Source organism: Nycticebus coucang, chromosome X, assembly GCF_027406575.1.
Source record: "Nycticebus coucang isolate mNycCou1 chromosome X, mNycCou1.pri, whole genome shotgun sequence".
NCBI lineage: Eukaryota > Metazoa > Chordata > Mammalia > Primates > Lorisidae > Nycticebus > Nycticebus coucang.
The window spans coordinates 89,126,365-89,145,185 of record NC_069804.1 but is presented as its reverse complement, the minus strand read 5'-3'; the positions used below and the strand labels follow the sequence as shown (position 1 = coordinate 89,145,185).

General features: G+C 42.3%; 1 protein-coding gene and 1 pseudogene across 2 annotated transcripts in view; both read left to right on the top strand.

The window, feature by feature from the left end:
- MAGT1 (magnesium transporter 1) overlaps positions 1–18,821 on the top strand; it is a 113,744-nt gene that overhangs the window by 6,086 nt on the left and 88,837 nt on the right. The window lies entirely within an intron of this gene.
- Positions 13,543–15,090, top strand: LOC128577302 (CCHC-type zinc finger nucleic acid binding protein-like; annotated as a pseudogene). The gene is made up of 2 exons (XR_008377547.1): positions 13,543–13,742; positions 13,826–15,090. The product of XR_008377547.1 is annotated as a CCHC-type zinc finger nucleic acid binding protein-like (transcript).

The window sequence follows — 18,821 nt, the reverse complement described above, 5'->3', positions numbered from 1 at the left end:
GCATATGGGACCGGCACCCTACTCCTTGAGCCACAGGTGCCACCCGTCCTCTAATTCATTTTAAACCAGAAAAAAAAAAAATATGAATAGCTAGCAAATACAGTTCTTGGAGATAAAAACAAATCTGGAGTCATCATGTTGCCAGATTTCAGGTTATACTACAAGTCTATAGAGATCAAAACAACATGGCACTGGCACAAAAATAGAGACATAGATCTATGGACTAGGATAGAGAATCTAGTGATGAACCCAGCCACACATATCATCACTTGAATTTCGATAAGCCTAACAGAAGCATACACTGGGGAAAAGAAGAATCTTTATTTAATAAATTGTGCTGGCAGAACTGGTTATCCACATGCAGAAGACTAAAACTGGAGCCACACATCTCACCACTGATAAAAATTGATTTTGGCTGGATAAAAGATTTAAACTTAAGACACAAAACAATAAAAATTCTAGAAGAGAGTGTGGGGAAAACACTTGAAGATACTTGCCTGGGAAAAAAACTTGATGAGGAAGACCCCCTTGCCAATTGCAGAAACACCAAACATAAATAATTGGGACTTGATTAAGCTAAAAAGCTTTTGCACAACTACGGGTACCACAAACAAAGCAGACAGTCTTTGGAATGGGAGAAGGTTTTTGCATGTTATGAATCTAAAAAAAGCCTGATAACTAGAATCTACAGAGAACTGAATATAAATAGTAAGAGCAAAAAATAAAATCCCTCTATAAGTGGGCAAGAGACTTGAACAGAAACTTCTCCTAGGATGACAGGTGAATGGACAACAAACACATGAGAAAATGCTCTTCATCTTTAGTCATCAGAGAAATGCAAATCAAAAACATTTATGATATCACCCAACCCTAGGAAGATTAGCCCACATCACAAAGTGCCAAAACACCAGAGGCTGGTGTGGATGTGGAGAGGAGGGAACACTTCCACACTGCTGGTGGGATTGCAAATCAATATGTTTTCTTAAATGTTTAAAACTTAGTGGACAAAAGTATTTGCAGTAGTTGCTTCCAAATCAGTTGCCTTTTGGAGAGGTTGCTGAGTAGTGCACTTGATAAACCTCTTACTTTAAGTACTATAGTCCTTAGAAAATGTATTTCTTTCTAATAAATAGTAAATAGATCTGAAGGACACATACCAAATTTTTTATCTTTTCCATTTGAGAGTTAGGACTTTGGAAGATAAAGGAATATCTATCTGGAAAGTGAGTAGTGTGACTGAGTGTGGAGGTGATACAGGAACAGAAGTTTTAATGAGCTCTGGAAGGCTGAGGCTGGTGGATTGCTTGAGCTCAGGAGTTCAAGATCAGCCTGCTCAAGAGTGAGACCCCATTTCTACTAAAAGTAGGAAAACTATCTGGGTGTTGTGGCAGGCGCCTGTAGTCCCAGCTTCTTGGGACGCTTGAGCCCAAAAGTTTGAGGTTGCTGTGACCTATGATACCATGGCACTCTAGCTGAGGGCAACAGAGTAAGACTGCCTCAAAAAAAAAAAAAAAAGTTCTAGTAGGTTTTTGCCAAAGCATGAGAGACACCCCAATGAATAAGGGGTGATATTTACCCTGGTCAGGAAAACTTTCAACTAAAGTTTGAAGAGAAATTCCTTTATAAAACCATATATCAGAGATCACAAAAGAAGACAACTAAAGAAATATCTAAGAACTATTAAGTTATTATTGTAGTGGTTTTTTCCTGTTTATCATTTGAATCACTTAATGTTATTTAATTCCCCTGTGTTATATGTAGAAATTCATATAACAGAGTCCCTGCTCATAAAAATTAAAATGTAGAGCTGTAGTTGTAGCTTCAGTGTATATAAAGAATTACTTAGGTACATGTAAAAATTCCACCTCCTGGAACCTATCCTAGATCTACTGAATCAAATTTGTTGGAGGATGAAATCTATATGCAATTTTTTTTGAGACAGAGTCGTATTTTGTCACCCTCGGTAGAGTGCTATGGCCTCATAGCTCACAGCAACCTAACTCTTGGGCTTAAGCAGTCCTCTTGCCTTAGCCTCCTGAGTATCTGGGAATACTGGCGCCTGCCACTATGCCTGGCTAATTTTTTAGACATGGGGCCTCTCTCTTGCTCAGGCTGGTCTGGAACTCCTGAGCTCAAGCAATCCACCCACCTTGGCCTCCCAGAGTGCTAGAGTTACAGGCATGAACCATCACGCCTAGCTTAGATGCATTTTTTTAAGACATGGGAATCTAGCTTGTTGTCCAAGTTGGAAAGCAGTGGCTGTTCACAGGCATGATCATATCGACAACCTTCAACTGTTAGGCATGTACAATCCTCCTGCCTCAACCTCTACAATAGCTGAGAAGTACAGGCCCATGCTATTTGGCCAAGCTATTATAGAAGTTTGTGGGTTTTTTAACATGATGTATACAGGGTGGCGCCTGTGGCTCAAAGGAGTAGGGCGCCGGCCCCAAATGCCAGAGGTGGTGGGTTCAAACCCAGCCCTGGCCAAAAAACTGAAAAAAAAAAAAAAAGTAACATGATATATACAGATAACCAAATATCATATACCATAAACATACACAATTATTATTATTTTTTTTTTTTTGTAGAGACAGAGTCTCACTGTACCGCCCTCAGGTAGAGTGCCATGGCGTCAGACGGCTCACAGCAACCTCTAACTCTTGGGCTTACGCGATTCTCTTGCCTCAGCCTCCCGAGCAGCTGGGACTACAGGCGCCTGCCACAACGCCCAGCTATTTTTTTTTGTTGCAGTTTGGCCGGGGCTGGGTTTGAACCCGCCACCCTCGGCATATGGGGCCGGCGCCCTACTCACTGAGCCACAGGCGCCGCCCAACATACACAATTATTTATCAATTAAAATTTTAAAAATTAGGCCAGGTATGTTGGCTCATGCCTATAATCATAGCACTTTAGGGGGTCCGAGGCTAGTGGATTGCTTGAGCTCAGGAGTTTGAGACCATCCTGGGCAAGAGTGAAACCCTGTCTCTTCTAAAAAGAAAACTAGGCAGGCGTTGAGGTGGGCACCTGTAGTCCCAGCTACTTGAGAGAATATTGCTTGAGCCCAAGAGTTTGAGGTGGCTATAAGCTATGCCATAGCACTCTACCAACACTCTGTCTCATTAATAAATACATGTAAAAAGTTAGAAATCGGCTCGGCACCTGTGGCTGAAGCGTCTAAGGCGCCAGCCACATACACCTGAACTGGAGGGTTCGAATCCAGTCCAGGCCTGCCAAACAGCAATGACGGCTACAATCAAAAAATAGCCGGGCGTTGTGGCAAGTGCATGTAGTCCCAGCTACTTGGGAGGCAGAGGTAGGAGACTTGCTTGAGCCCTGGAGTTGGAGGTTGCTGTGAGCTGTGATGCCACAGCACTGTACCCAGGGTGACAGCTTGAGGCTCTGTTTCAAAAAAAAAAGTTAGAAATCAAATAAAATTTTTTTTTTTTTTTTTTTTTTTGGCCGGGGCTGGGTTTGAACCCACCACCTCCGGCATATGGGACAAGCGCCCTACTCCTTGAGCCACAGGCGCCACCAAATAAAATTTTTTTTAAACGGCAGCAGCATGCCTGATGTCTGTGTACGTAGACATGACTACTCCTTAACCAGAGTTAAAGAAACAAAAATGGTTCTGAAAATAAACTCACCACATTTATTTTTCACTAATGTGAAACTTAAGGGCATAAAATACCTCCCTTGGGAAATAATGAACTGTTTCACCTTCTTAGGGTACATACGCAAAGATGCTATTTCAATTTCACAGGAACTGCCTCCCAGCAACAGGGTTCTTTGACCAAAGCCATTAAGGAAGGAACTGAAACCACATTCATGTCATCAGAGAATACAGCAAGGTGGCCCCTTTAAAGGCTATTATTAGTTCATATGGACATAAAATTCTCATCTGCTGTGGTTGCTTCTTCAATATGACAGTGTGTAGCCCCTTGTAGAACAGCCATCCACAGGATGTGCTTATGAGGTTTTCACATTGAAGATTAAATGTTTTCATTATTTTGTGAAATCCTCCTGCCTTCAATATATGCTATTCAAATTTTTAGAATACATTAGAATGTGTTGACTCTCCTTGGGAACTGACTTCAGGGAACAAGTTCCAGGATAGGATCTGGGCAATGCCACCAATATATCTAGGATGAGTGACTACAATCAGGGAGAAATTATGCTGGCCAGTTTGCTTAACTGTGTCTGTAGGTTACCTTAAGATATCTTCGCTTTACTGGCAGTGTTTGTACATAAGTAGACTTCTTAGTTGAAGAGGTTCTGAATTCATGACTTACGTAGATGTATACTACTTGATTCACTGGGCGTATTATTTTTTTTTTTTGAGACAGCCTCAAGCTATCACCCTGGGTTGAGTGCTCTGGCATCACAGCTCACAGCAATCTCAAACTCCTGGGCTCAAGTAATCCTCTTGCCTCAGCCTCCCAAGTAGCTGGGACTACAGGCACCTACCACAACACCCAGCTGTTTTTTGGTTATAGTTGTCATTGTTTGGCAGGCCAGGGCCAGATTCAAACCCACCAGCTTTGGTGTGTGGCTGGCACCTTAGCTGCTTGAGCTACAGGCAGCACCTCACTGGACATACTGTGTTAAAAATACTCCATTGTTCTAGAGCAGGAGTTGCCATACTTTATATATAAGGTCAGAGAATTTAGCCTGTGCCACATGGTATCTGCAGCATCCACTCTGCTTAGCCCTAGGGCTGGAAGGGGCTGCAGTAAGAGGCTGCAAAGAGGGAGAAGCCAGTGGGGCCACTGCCAGCAGCTGCCACCTTCCCCCAGTTCTGGGCACCCAGCCCAGGGCTTGTTAGTTCCTCTGCTGCAGGCACTTGGCCACCTGAAGAAGGTGTCAGCAAGCAGGGAGAAGTGGTGTGAGGGGTGGGATTCCAGTAGCTTCTCCTTCATCTAGCAGTGGCTGCTTTCCCCTGGGCCAGGTTCCTATCCTGTAGCCTGAACTGGGAGCCTTTGATGTGCTGTCTGGGGTGGTCATGCCTCTACTGGAGGCCTCTGCAGGGTCTCACAAAGTTGCAGTCAAGTCACAGGCTGGGTCCTATGTGGCCTCAGCTGGGGAACAAGCTTCCTCCAAGCTCACTCATGTGGCTGGAGGCAAAACTCGTAGGCTTCACTGCTGTTGCCTGGCAATCTCAGTTCTTTGTCATGTGGCCTTTCCATAGGGCTTTTCCCAATCACTTCTTGCCCTTTTGGCTCAGATCAAGTGTCCATAGGGCCCTTCCCAACATGACATCTTGCTATGATAGGGGGAGTAAGAGGAAAGAATGGAGGGATGAAAAAAGAGAAACAGATGGGGAGGGAAAGGGGAAAAAGAAGAGGAAGGGAGAAAGAGATAGAGGAAAAGATGGGATAGGGGAAGGGAGAAAGCTGCTCAGAAGTCTGCATTTTTGACAAGCTCCTTTATGGACTGGGAGCAGTGACTAATGCATGTAATCCTAGCACTCTGGAAGGCCAAGGCGTGTGGATTGCCTAAACTCATGGTTTTGAGACCAGCCTGAGCAAGAGTGAGACCCCGTCTCTAAAAATTGTTGGATGCTATGGCAGGCACCTGTAGTCCCAGCTACCCAGGAGGCTGAGGCAAGAGAATCACTTGAGCCCAAGAGTTTGAGGTTGCTGTGAGTTACTACCCACAACACTCTACCGAGGACACAAAGTCAGACTCTGTCTCAAAAAAAAAGCTCTTTTATACCAGCCATTGCAGGCAGAATGAGGAAAGAAGATCCCATTCTTGGCAAGGGAACCCCCCCCCAAAAAAAAGGGAAAAAAGTAAGCTGAGTGAGACAGAACAAAGAAAAGTCAACTAGTTTACCTTTACATCAGCTGCTGCTAAATTTTTTGTCTGAGCAAGTTTCCTGCTTTTCCTAGAGCTCTGGCCTGTTGGGGATATAGCTTACTAATTAATACCTTTGCTGGGTCTGTGAACACTCTGAAGAAATAATGGCCACAGAAGATGCTGTGACAAGGTCTGGAAAGATACATTAAGCCATTCCCTGCCCAGTGAACAGTCAAAGCAAATACCCATTGTGGAGATTTATATTTGGCTGGGGCAGAGATCAAGGGAATAGCTTGAACCCCGAAATATGGATGGGGGCTTATGTCTCTCATTGCAGAGGAAGTCCCTCTGTGGTGGTGATGAGAGGAAAATTCCTCTCTCTCACCTATTCTTGAGAGGAGATGGGCACCAGTGGCATTTTAATCCACAGTAAACTAGCAGAGATTAACACCTCCCTAAGAATCTGTGTGTGACCACAGACGGGAGGCTGCCCCCATACAAGGCTCAGGTTCCTGATTTCTCAAGGCTGCTCAGACCCTTAAAGTCAATGATTATAGAAACAATAAGAGCTGATATGCTCACTCAGAGAAACTGCTGGCTTCTTTGTTTTCCTTTCTTAGCTTACCTTTTGGGCTGAAGAGCAAATAGCCTTCAATAAAACCTGAGTAGAACTGATACTTGTGACCACCATCAGAACTGCTCAGGCCGGCAGTGCTCCCCTCAGTTCCCACCTTTGAAAATTCTATTCTGTATGTCTTGTCTCTTTCTTTCTTGTCGTTTCTTTCTGACTTTATGTTTCTTCATTCGGTCACTGCCAGATCCACAGGTCTTAACAGACCCTGGCCCTAGGGTCAGACCCCAGCAAGCCGCACCTTGAGAAACATGGGTCTGGGAAGTTTATTATCCGTTATACAAAGGGCTTCTTCTAGGAAGTTTTGGTTTACTTCCTTTATCACCAAATGTTTCTTTTGTGTTGTATTCTGAACAGTAGTGATTTGAGACTGGTTGTTCTCCACATTGGAGGGAGGATGAATTTTGCTCCCCAGGAGCTATTTGGCAATGTCTAGAGATATTTTTGGTTGTTGCAGCAGTGGGTAGGGGTGCTATTAGCATCTGGTGGGTTGAAATCAGGGATGTTACTCAACATCCTGCAGTACACAAACCACAACAATTACTTGGGCCAAGACATCAGTAGTGCTGCTGTTGAGAAACTGTTTAGAAAGATCACAGCCAGGTGGGGTGGCTCACACCTGAATACCTGTAATCCCAGCACTTTGGGAGGTCAAGCTGGGGAGGATCACTTGAAACTGGGAGTTTGAAACTAGCCTGGACAACAAACATATGAGACCCTATCTCTACAAAAAATAAAACTTAGATGTCATAGCATGCATCTGTAGTCCTAGTTGCTCGGGAGGCTGGGTGGGAGGATTACTCCTTTAGCCCAGGAGTTTGAGTTTTGCAGTGAGGCTATGATGGTGTGTGACTGCACTCCAGCTTGGGTGACAAAAGTGCGATTATGTCTCAAAAAAAAAGTAAATAAACTAAAAAAAAAAACAAGGGAGGTGGCCCATTGCCTATAATCCCAGCACTCTGGAAGGCTGAGGCAGGAAGATCACTTGAGCTCAGTAGTTCGAGACCATCCTGACCAAGAGTGAGCTCTCATCTCTACTAAAAAAAAAAAAAAAAATAGAAAAATTAGCCAGACCTCATGGAAAGTACCAGCAACTTGGGAGGCTGAGGCAGGAGGATTGCTTGAACCAAGGTGTTTGAGATTGCCATGAACTAGGCTGAAGCCATGGCACTCTATCCTGGGCAACAGGGTGACACTCTTGTTTCTTTTTTTTTTTTTTTCTTTTCTTTTAAAGGATTTTTTTTTTTTAAAGAGTTCACTGCTATTTATTTATTTATTTGTGCAGTTTTTTTTTTTGGCCGGGGCTGGGTATGAACCTGCCACCTCCAGCATATGGGACTGGCGCTCCACCCCTTTGAGCTACAGGCGCCACCCTTTGTGACTCTTGGTAGAGTGCTATTACGTCGTAACTCACAGCAACCTCAAACTCTTGGGCTTAAGTGAGTCTCTTTCTTCAGCCTCCCAAGTAGCTACAGGTGCCTGCCACAACTCCCAGCTATTTTTAGTAACGAGGTCTCGCTGTTGCTCAGACTGCTCTTGAATTCGTGACTCAGGCAATCCACCTGCCTCAGCCTCCCAGAGTGCTAGGATTACAGGCGTGAGCCACCATGCCCAGCCTGACACTCTGTCTCAAAAAAAAAAAAAAAAAAAAAATTGACTCATCATGGGCTGTTTGAATCCTAGATCTGTCTTATTGTGTGGCACCTTAGACAAGTTACTTCACCTCTCCAATTCTGTTTACTCAGCAGTTAAGTGAGTTTGAAAATTGAGTACCTACTTCATAATGTCATTTTGAGAATTGAACTAAATTTATGCTTTATAAAATGTGAAGTAGCTACCTGACACATGGTAAGCATTCTGAATATAGCTGCTCTTTTCTCCATGAGACCAATTCAAGATAGGTTTGCTTGGGCGGCACCTGTGGCTCAAAGGGGTAGGGTGCTGGCCCCATATGCCAGAGGTGGCAGGTTCAAACCCAGCCCCGGCCAAAAAAAAAAAAAAAAGAAAAGGATAGGTTTGCTTTAAGATATAATAAAATATTAGGTCATTGTGAATAGCTGTGTTTATTAAATTTTATTGTAGAAGTTTAAACCTAGTTCATTTGTTGTGACCTGTCTTTAGTTCATTGTATTTTGTTTATTAAAGTTTTTATTTATTTTACTTTAAAATTTTTTGAGACAGAGTCTCACTTTGTCACCCAGGGTAGAGTGCCGTGGCATCGTTATAGTTTACAGCAACCTCAAACTCTTGGACTTAAGAGATCCTCTTGCCTCGGCCTCCTGAGTAGCTCAGCCCACAGGCACATGTCACCATGCCTGGCTGTTTTTTTGTATTTTTAGTAGAGATGGGATCTCCATCTTGCTCAGGCTGGTCTTAAATTCCTGAGCTCATAGCCGGGCGTTGTGGCGGGCGCCTGTAGTCCCAGCTGCTTGGGAGGCTGAGGCAAGAGAATCGCTTCAGCCCAGGAGTTGGAGGTTGCTGTGAGCTGTCTGAGGCCACGGCACTCTATCGAGGGCCATAAAGTGAGACCCTGTCTCTACAAAAAAAAAAAAAAAAAATTCCTGAGCTCAGGCAATCTGCCTGCCTTGGCCTCCCAGAGTGCTAGGATTACAGGCCTGAGCCTCAAGGCCCAGGCTTTTTCAGTTTATTCTAAAGAAAATAAACTTGGTGAGTATCCTCATTAGCAGTCTTTTGAAATGATTATTACATTTATAAAAGCCTGAAAAAATATGTAATTCCTTTGAACGAATTTTATCTACTTGATCAATCATTTAGCAAAAGAATAACCAGAAATCTAGTCTTTCCAGTCTGTTAATAAACAGAGGAATATTGTAAAATTTTTACATAGATTGTATTAAAAAAGTTAATTCATGTCTGGCTCACTCCTGTAATCACAGCACTCTGGGAGGCCAAGGCAGGCAGATTTCTTGAGCTCAGGAGGTTGAGACCAGTCTGAACAAAGTGAGACCTTGTCTCTACTAAAAATAGGGGGAAAAAAATTAGGCAGGTGTGGTGGCAGGTGCTTGTAGTCTCAGCTACTTAGGAGGCAAAGGTAGAAGATCACTTGAACCCAGGAGTTTGAGGTCACTGAGCTAGGCTGACATGACAACACTCTAGCCTTGGCAACGCAGTGAGACTCTGTCTCAAAAAAAAAAAAAGTTAATTCAAGAATCTTTTGGGCCAGGTACAGTGGCTGATGCCTATAATTAATCCCAGCACTCTGGGAGGCCGAGGCAAGTGGATTGCTAGAGCTCACCAGTTCAAGACAAGCCTGAGCAAGAGCGAGACCCTATCTCTTAAAAAATAGCTGGGCTTGGTGGTGAGTGTCTATAGTCCCAGCTACTTTGGAGACTGAGGCAAGAGAATCACTTGAGCCCAAGAGTTTGAGGTTGCTGTCAGCTATGATGGCACAGCACTCTACCAAGGGCAAGAAAGTGAGACTCTGTCTCAAAAAAATAATAATTTTTGTAAGGCCAGATGTAGTGGCTCATGCCTATAGTAATCCCAGTACTTTGGCAGGCCAAAGTGGGAGAATCACTTAAGTCCAGGAGTTCCAGACTAGGCTGGGTAATATAGTGAGACTCTGTTTCATAAATGTATAATAAACAAGCCAGCCAGCCAGCTGTCTTGTCGTGGTTCTATAGCAGGGGTCCTTAAACTGCAGCCCGCGGGCCACATGAGGCGGTGTGATTGTGTTTGTTTCCATTTTGTTTTTTTACTTCAAAATAAGATATGTGCAGTGTGCATAGGAATTTGTTCATAGTTTGTTTGTTTTTTAAACTAGTCCAGCCCTTCAACGGTCTGAGGGACAGTGAATTGGCCCCCTGTTTAAAAAGTTTGAGGACACCTGTTCCATAGTCTCTGCTTCTCAGGAGGCTGAGATAGGAGGAGTTTGAGGCCGCTGTAACCTTTGACGGCACCACTGTAGTCCAGCCTTTGTGACAAATTAAGTCCTGTCTCAATAGAACAAATGTTGTGTAAGAAACTCCCCATATTTATAACTAATTCAAAGCACATGTATTTATTTTGTTGGCAAGATGTATGTCTATATGATTGAATAAATGTAGGAATACATAAAACAATGTAAATAAATACCTGTTGCTGCTTTACACTTTTTATTTTCTCAATAGCCCCAAATAGAATTTGTAGTCATGGTGAATAAAACAGTCAAATCATATTTGAATACCATGGAATACTACTCAGACATGAAGAAGAGTGCCCTAATGCCTTTTACAACAATTTGGATGGATGGAGACCATTATCCTAAGAGAAGTATCTAACTAAAAAATGGAATAACACTACATGGACTCACTATGAAATTGGAACTAACCAATGAACACACATGCATATACAGGGATGTAAAAATTAATGGACGTTAACAAGGGAGGGGAAGGGGATGGGCAAAACCTAACAAGTACAATGAACACTATCTGAGTGACAGGCACACTTAAAACCATGACTCAAGCATTATAGAAGTGATCCATGTAGCCAAAAATATTTGTATCTCATAAAACTTTTGAATTTAAGGCTGGGTGCAGTGGCTCATGACTATAAACCCAGCACTCTGGGAGGCCAAGGCAGATGGATTGCTTGAGCTCAGGAGTTCAAGACCAGTATGAGCAAGAATAAGACTCCGTCTTATTAAAATAGAAAAGCTAGCCAAATGTAATGGTGCACACCTGTAGTCTGAGCTACTCGGGAAGCTGTAGCAAACCTGAGCCAGGAGTTTTAAGTTGCTGTGAGCTATGATACAATGGCACTTTAACCAGGGCAGCAGAGTGAGACTCTGTCTCAGAAAAAAGAAAACCCTTTGAAATTTTAAAAAGATTTTGAGGTCCGGCGCGGTGACTCATGCCTATAATCTCAGCACATGGGAGGCAGAGGTGGATGGATTGCTTGAGCACATGAATTCAAGACCAGCCTGAGCAAGAGCAAGACCGGTCTCTAAAAAATAGCCAGGCATTGTGGCGGTTGCCTATAGTCCCATCTACTTGGGAGGCTGAGGCAAGAGGATCGCTTGAACCCAAGAGTTTAAGGTTGCTGTGAGCTTAGACGCCATGACACTCTACTGAGGGTGAGTGACCAATTGAGACTCTGTCTCAAAAAAAATTTTTTTTTTTTTTAATTTACTGGTAACTGTCAAATTTAATTTGAAAGTATAGCAAAACTAGTGACTGCTTTAAAATATAGAATGCAGGGGTGGCACCTGTGGCTCAAAGGAGTAGGGTGCTAGCCCCATATGCCAGAGGTGGCAGGTTCAAACCCAGCCCTGGCCAAAAACTGCAAAAAAAAAAAATAATAATAATAATAAATATATAGAATGCATATTTTAAAAAACGTGAACCAGTGTTGTGGTGTGAACTGTGAGGATCATTAAAACAGTATCAAGTAGTAACAATTCATTTTATTGGAAAATGGAATAAATTTGATCTATTCTATACAGCCTTAATTTAAATCAAATATAAACCCACTCTTGACAATTATTGTTAACTAATTCTACTGTTGGATTGATGAACTAGAAGTCTCCTAAGGCTGTCTTGATTACTGCTTGCCCCTTATTCTATCCATTCCCTGGTTCACTCTCTCCTGTACCCTTTTCTAATTACCTGTTTCTTGTTCCACAGTCTCATTAATAATTTGTTATGCCCATCTTTCAAGAGAGTATAGGTTTAGAGTTTGTTTCTCTGTGTGTGGCATATTCATTTTATTTATTTATTTATTTTTTGCAGTTTTTAGCCCAGGCTGGGTTTGAACCTGCCACCTCTGGCATATGGGGCTAGCGCCCTATTCCTTTGAGCCACAGGCGCCACCCTCGTTATTTTTATTTTTTAATTTATTTAATTGAGAGACAGAGTCTCACTTTGTCACCCTCTGTAGAGTACTGTCGTGTCACAGTTCACAGTAACCTCAAACTCTTGGGCTCAAGCGATTCTCTTGCTTCAGCCTCTCAGGTAGCTGGGAGTACAGGTGCACACCACTATGCTTAGCTGATTTTTTTTCGTAGAGATGGAGTCTCACTCTTTTGTTCAGGCTAGTCTCAAACTCCTGACCTAAAGCAGTCCTCAAGCCTCTGCCTCCCAAAGTTCTAGGATTATAGGTGTGATCAACCATGTTCAGCCTTTTGGCTCTTAACAAAAATTACTATGTATCTGTTATAGAACTAATTTTTATGCATTTTTCTTGATTCTTAGATGTATACTTGGAAACAGTATTACCTGTTTTCAGATATGCTTTAAAGACACATTATGGGCCGGTGCAGTGGCTCACACCTGTAATCTTGGCACTCTGAGAGGCTGAGGCAGACAGAACGGCTGACTCACCAGTTCAAGACCAGCCTGAGCTAGAGTAAGACCCCATCTCTAAAAATAGCCAGGCCGGGCCGTGCCTATGGCTCAGTGAGTAGGGCGCCGGCCCCATATACCGAGGGTGGTGGGTTCAAACCCAGCCCTGGCCAAACTGCAACAAAAAAATAGCCGGGCGTTGTGGTGGGCACCTGTAGTCCCAGCTGCTTGGGAGGCTGAAGCAAGAGAATTGAGTAAGCCCAAGAGCTGGAGGTTTCTGTGAGCCATGTGATCACGCTACGGAGGGCGGTAAAGTGAGACTCTGTCTCTAAAAAAAAAAAAAAAAAATAGCCTTGCATTTTGGTGGGTGCCTGTAGTCCTGGCTACTTGGGAGGCTGAGGCAAGAGAATCACTTGATCCCAAGAGTGTAAAGTTACTGTGAGCTATGATGCCATGGCACTCTGCCAGGAGTGATAAAGTGAAACTCTGTCTTAAAAATGCGCCTGTGGCTCAGTGAGTAGGGCGCCGGCCCCATATACCAAGGGTGGCAGGTTCAAACCCAGCCCCGGCTGAACTGCAACCAAAAAATAGCCGGGCGTTGTGGCAGGCGCCTGTAATCCCAGCTGCTCCGGAGGCTGAGGCAGGAGAATCGCGGAAGCCCAAGAGCTAGAGGTTGTTGTGAGTCCTGTGACATCCTGGCACTCTACTGAAGGCGGTAAAGTGACACTCTGTCTCTACAAAAAAAAAAAAAGACACATGCATTTTTAGAATTCATGTTACTGGAAAATAAACACCCGCTGCCTTGCGAGCCGCTTCCTCGGGCCTGCGTCTGAGTCTCCGCTGTTGCGGGCCCACTCAGATGCCAAAGATCTAACTGCAGTCATGAGCAGCAATGAGTGCTTCAAGTGTGGATGATCTGGCCATTGGACCCGGGAATGCACTACTGGTGGAGGCCGTGGCCGTGGAATGAGAAGCCGTGACAGAGGTGGTTTTACCTCAGATAGAGGTTTCCAGTTTGTTTCCTCATCTTAGCCACAACGCCCGGCTATTTTTTTGTTGTTGCAGTTTGGCTGGGGCTGGGTTTGAACCCACCACCCTACTCACTGAGCCACAGGCGCCGCCCTCTTCCAGACATTTGTTATCGCTGTGGTGAGTCTGGTCATCTTGCCAAGGATTGTGATCTCCAGGAGGATGAAGCCTGCTATAATTGCAGTAGAGGTGGTCACATTGCCAAGGACTGCAAGGAGCCTAAGAGAGAGCTAGAGCAATGCTGCTACAACTGCGCAAGCCAGGCCATCGGGCTTGTGACTGCGACCACGCAGATGAGCAGAAGTGCTATTCTTGTGGAGAATTTGGACATATTCAAAAAGACTACACCAAAGTGAAATGCTATAGGTGTGATGAAAAGGGTCATGTAGCCATCTACTGCAGCAAGACAAGTGAAGTCAACTGTTACCGCTGTGGGAGTCAGGACACCTTGCATGGGAATGCACAATTGAGGCTACGGCCTAATTATTTTCCTTTGTCGCCCCTCCTTTTTCTGATGGTTGTATTATTTTCTCTGAATCCTCTTCACTAGCCAAAGGTTGGCAGATAGAGGCAAATCCCAGGCCAGTGAGCTTTACTTGCTATGTAAAAGGAGGAAAGGGGTGGAAAAAACTGACTTTCTGCATTTAACTACCAAAAAAAGTTTATGTTTAGTTTGGTAGAGGTGCTATGTATAATGCTTTGTTAAAGAACCTCCTTTCCACGCCACTGGTGAATAGGGATGGATGAAATGGAAAGAGTTAAGTCAGACCAGTAAGCCTGTCCTGGGTTTCTTTAACATGTTCCCATGTAGGAGGTAAAACCAATTCTGGAAGTGTCTATGAACTTCCATAAATAACTTTAATTTTAGCGTAATGGTGGCCTTGGATTGTCTGACCTCAGTAGCTGTTAAATAACACCAAGTAACATCTGTATCAGGCCCTATATCGAACATACAGTTGAGTGGGAGTAAACAAAATAAAAAGACAAACATATGTGTTAATGGCTATACGAGAGAAATCGAGGTAATAGCCTACACTTCATCGCAGCGTTGATGCTGTACGTATAGATGGTGTTGACAAAGGTTTAGAACACATTTTTTCAAAGACTAAATCTAAAACCCAGAGTAAACATCAATGCTCAGAGTTAGCATAATTTGGAGCTATTCAGGAATTGCAGAGAAATGCATTTTCACAGAAATCAAGATGTTATTTTTGTATACTGTATCACTTAGACAACTGTGTTTCATTTGCTGTAATCAGTTTTTAAAAGTCAGATGGAAAAAGCAACTGAAGTCCTAGAAAATAGAAATGTAATTTTAAACTATTCCAATAAGGCTGGAGGAGGAAGGGGGAAAAAAAAAAGAATTCATGTTACTATTACCTTTCTGAAATGAAAAAACAAAGTTCTATTTCTATATGTGTTTATGTGTACAATTCTCATTTACCACATAAAAGTCCATTCACAGTGGGGTTCCATTAAATAGAAATTTATTATATACTTTTTGAGTGCCCACTGTATTTTAAAGTACTCTTGTGTGTCTGCTTTCCAGTAGTTAATAGTCTAGAGAAGGATCAAATTTGTCATAGTGTCTTAAAATGGTAAGTGCTACCACTCTATAATGCCCCAGCTCTTTATGGACATATCTCTATAAAGAAGAACAAAATCATGAATTAGCATTAACTGCATATTTAAATTCTTGTCTAATGTACTTCTTTTTTTTTTTAAACTTTTTATTATTTATTTATTTATTTTTTGGCCGGGGCTAGGTTTGAACCTGCCACCTGCGGCATATGGGACCAGCGCCCTACTCCTTGAGCCACAGGCGCCACCTAATGTAGTTCTTTGTTATCCTTTTCTGTCTTGTTACTACTCTTAAAAAGTTTAAATATTGAGGGTGGAGATAAGGGGAAATATAAATATGATGGCATTTAATTTCAAAGTAGGATTCTGTTGACTAACTGTGCTTCTCTTCCACTGCTTCATGATAATTAGCTACGAAAAAGGAACAAACAAAATATTGCTCTTTTTGTGTATAGACATAAGTTTTCATTTCTCTAGCATAAATGCCCAGGATGTACAATTGCTAGATTATAAAGTTAGTTGCTTAATTTTTTTTTTTTTGAGACAGAGTCTCACTTTATCACCCTCGGTAGAGTGCTGTGGCATCACAGCTCACAGCAACCTCCAACTCCTGGGTTTTAGGCGATTCTCTTGCCTCAGCCTCCCGAGTAGCTGGGACTACAGGCGCCTACCACAACGCCCGGCTATTTTTTTGTTGCAGTTTGGCTGGGGCTAGGTTTGAACCCACTACCCTCGGTATATGGGGCCGGCCCCCTATTCACTGAGCCATAGGCGCCGCCCCTAAGTTGCTTAATTTTTTAAGAAACGACTAAATTGCTTTCCAGAGTGGCCATACCATAGTACAGGGGTGTCCAACCTTTTGCTTTTCTGGGCCACAATGGTAAAAGAGTTAGTTGTCTTGGTCTACACATTAAATACACAAACACGGGCCAGGTGTGGTGGTTCACACCTGTAATCCTAGCACTCTGGGAGGCCAAGTCAAGTGGATTGCCTGAGCTTGCAAGTTTAAGACCAGCCTGAGCAAGAGTAAGACCCTGTCTCTAAAAATAGTCGGGTGTTGTGGGCCCTTGTAGTCCCAGCTACTCAGGAGGCTGAGGAAAGAGGATTGCTGGAGCCCAAGGGTTTGAGGTTGCTGTGAGCTATGATGCCAGGGCACTCTATCAAGAGACACTCTGTCTCAAAAATAAATAAACAAACAAACCAAAAAAGGCCCATGCATAATTTTCATGATACCACCACCACAGAAAAGCAAAAGAGTCCTTGTATTAATAAACCTAAGTATGGGCCGGGCGTGGTGGCTCACGCCTGTAGTCCCAGCACTGTGGGAGGCCGAGGCGGGTGGATTGCCTGAGCTCAGAGGTTCGAGACCTCTATGTAACAGCATGTGAGCCAGAGTAAGACCCCGTCTCTACTAACATCAAAACTGGCCAGACGTTGTGCTGGGCGTCTGTAATCCCCCCACTGGGGAGGCAAGGGGACAGAGCATCGCCAGAGAAAGAACATCTAAAAAAAAAAAAAAGAAGAAAGAAAATGAAAAAAATAAAATAAAATAATCCTAAGTATGCAGTGGCCTGTTCAGAGAGGTTTTTTTTTTTTTAATTTAGAAGTTTTATTTATTTATTATTAAATCATAGCTGTGTACATTAATGCAATCATGGGGCACCATACACTGGTTTTATATACCATTTGACATATTTTCATCATACTAGTTAACATAGCCTTCCTGGCATTTTCTTAGTTACTGTGTTGAGACATTTACACTCTATATCCAGTAAGTTTCACATGTACCCTTGTAAGATGCACCGTAGGTGTGATCCCACCAATCACCCTCCCTCTGCCCATTCTCCCCCTCCCCTCCCCTCATATTCTTAGGTTATAATTGGATTATAGCTTTCATATGAAAGCCATAAATTAGTTTCATAGTAGGGCTGAGTATATTGGATACTTTTTCTTCCATTCTTGAGATTTACTAAGAAGAATATGTTCCAGCTCCATCCATGTAAACATGAAAGAGGTAAAGTCTCCATCTTTCTTTAAGGCTGCATAATATTCCATGGTGTACATATACCACAATTTATTAATCCTTTCATGGATCGATGGGCACTTGGACTTTTTCCATGACTTAGAAATTATGAATTGGGCTGCAATGAACTTTCTGGTACAAATATCTTTGTTATAATGTGATTTTTGGTCTTCTGGGTATATGCCTAGTGGAAGAAATGTAGGATCCAATGGCAGATCTATTTTTAGATCTCTTAAGTGTTCTCCAAACATCTTTCCAAAAGGAACATATTAGTTTGCATTCCCATCAGCAGTGTAGAAGTGTTCCCTTTTCTGTACATCCACGCCAACATCTCTGGTCTTGGGATTTTGTGATATGGGCTAATCTTACTGGAGTTAGATAATATCTCAAAGTAGTTTTGATTTGCATTTCTCTAATGATTAAAGATGATGAACATTTTTTCATAATATCTGTAGGCCGTGCCTCCAGAGAGTTTTTTAAAATCATCAAGCAGGTCCCAAGTTTGTGTTCACTTATATAGAAAATGTACATAATTAAGTAATAAAAATCTTTGGATTTTTTTGATATTAGAAGTAAAAGAAAATTGGACAAAATAAAACTAGTTGGATATTTGACATTGTATTTGCGAAACTTAATGCATCAATGTGTAGTTTGATGGAAGTGTAGTTGAAAGTCTCAGTGAGTTCTGAAGTTGCTAATCACATATTTGGGTTCTAGTTTTACTCTTAATGTGCTTTATTCTTGAAAATAGTTGCTCAGAAATGTACGTGCTGCCAAAAAAGCAATGACATGAATAAGGCATGATGATAATGGGGTGAGGGATATTTGTGTCTGGGAAAATAGGACCTGTAAAAGTTCAGTAAACAGACATGATAAAATTTTTCTTTAACTTGAACATCAGATTGTAGTTCTATGCATTCCATTTGAAAATTGGCAGGTAGTATATTTATGTCAACTGACAGTGGAGTCGCAAATGCACCAAAATACTGATTATTGTCCTGGAAATCTTAAAATCTGTTTTCAAATTCTTGTATCAAATCAAAAAGCAAGGCTACATATTTTTCATTATTCATAGGACTGTGTTTAACCAACATGTTGAAATGCATAAAATTGTTTGCCTTAATTTGAGCTTGCCATAATTTCAGTTTCATTCGGAATGTTGTTATACTTCGAAACATTGTATTGGTAAATTGGTTTACACCTTGAAGATGCATGTTTAACTCATTTAAATTAGTGGTTAAATTCACTAAAAAATGCTAAATCTTCTGTTAGCCAGTTTTCATTGTCATGTTCTAGCACAAATTTGGTTTTTGATACCATAAAAGACTTGATAACATGTCACAAATAATAAGATCTTTTCAACATTTAGCCTCAACTTAGCCATCTTACTTCCAAAGAGTAACTAATGTTGCCATAGTTAGTTAGCATCAATACTTTTAAGGAATTCCTGGAATTGGCAAAGATTCAATCTCTTGCC